This window comes from Ornithodoros turicata, chromosome 3 (assembly GCF_037126465.1).
Source record: "Ornithodoros turicata isolate Travis chromosome 3, ASM3712646v1, whole genome shotgun sequence".
Classification (NCBI taxonomy): Eukaryota; Metazoa; Arthropoda; class Arachnida; order Ixodida; family Argasidae; genus Ornithodoros; species Ornithodoros turicata.
The window spans coordinates 18,489,773-18,490,844 of record NC_088203.1 but is presented as its reverse complement, the minus strand read 5'-3'; the positions used below and the strand labels follow the sequence as shown (position 1 = coordinate 18,490,844).

The 1,072-nt window shown below is 41.9% G+C and overlaps 1 non-coding gene across 1 annotated transcript; it reads left to right on the top strand.

Moving 5' to 3' along the window:
* The first annotated feature begins 480 nt into the window (after positions 1-480).
* Positions 481-622, top strand: LOC135390223 (U4 spliceosomal RNA). The gene has a single exon (XR_010421786.1). It is a non-coding gene; the product is annotated as a U4 spliceosomal RNA (small nuclear RNA).
* The last annotated feature ends 450 nt before the right edge of the window (positions 623-1,072 follow it).

The window sequence follows — 1,072 nt, the reverse complement described above, 5'->3', positions numbered from 1 at the left end:
CCAACTTTTTTTATGCGTTAGGATGTATCGTTGACTGATTAGATGAGTCCCAAAATTAGTGAGCCCATCTTCATTAACGTTCTAGCCTACTATTCCTTATATCCTTGATTTACTGTTTTAGGATTCTTCCATCAGTCCGTAGGTGACTGCACAAGTGTCCCATGCACTGAAAAAGCATTGAGAACAGTGTGGTAAACGCATCATCATCCAAAAATGTCTCTGATGAGGGAAGCACCCCGTAGCAGAGTCCATTTGCTCTCCCGAACCTGAGCTTTTTTCCGTGCACCAAATATAATTAAAAGAAGTTTCATATCATTGATGAGTAAACACATGAAGAACAGCCTTTTACATGACATGTACAGGGTGGACGTTTATTTCCTGAGGCAAATATGACGAAAGCGACTATTCATCACTGTAGAACACCAATGACTCTGTGTTCCGAATCTCGATCGGTGTTGAATCTTCGAGCAAGTCTGAGTTAGCTTTGCGCAGTGGCGGTGTCGTTGCCTATGAAGTGTGAACTCAGGCGCGACTATTGCTAGTTGAAAACTTTTCTCAGTACCCCGCCGGGACGACGTGAAACACCGTCGGCCACGGCAAGTTTTGGGAGCATCTACCGAGGCCACTCTACAAACCAAAGGAAGATCTAATTCTTCGTTTTTAGGGCGGGGGCAGTATTTTCGTCAGAATGGTCATTTTCCTCTTAAAGTACCAAAACCTGGTTATCAATCACGTACGAAAAACATGACTCGATTTTTGTGAGAACAATATTTTATATTTTTTATTTAGTTAACATACGTTGAGGATCCCCTGCGCTGGTGTTACATAACGGAGTGGGCAAAAAAGATAACACAATGAATATACAGCACAATACAAACAACCGTCAAACAATGCAAATTGCTATAAACAGCGACATAATAACATCTTGTGTCGATATGAGGTAATGATGTAATCAGGTGGGACGTGGGAGAGGCGTATGCAAATACAGCTTCTTTGAACTTATAGACTATGGCTGGTGGGAGGTCATTATATTCCCTAATGGTAGAAGGGAAAAAATGAGGTCAAGAAGGCA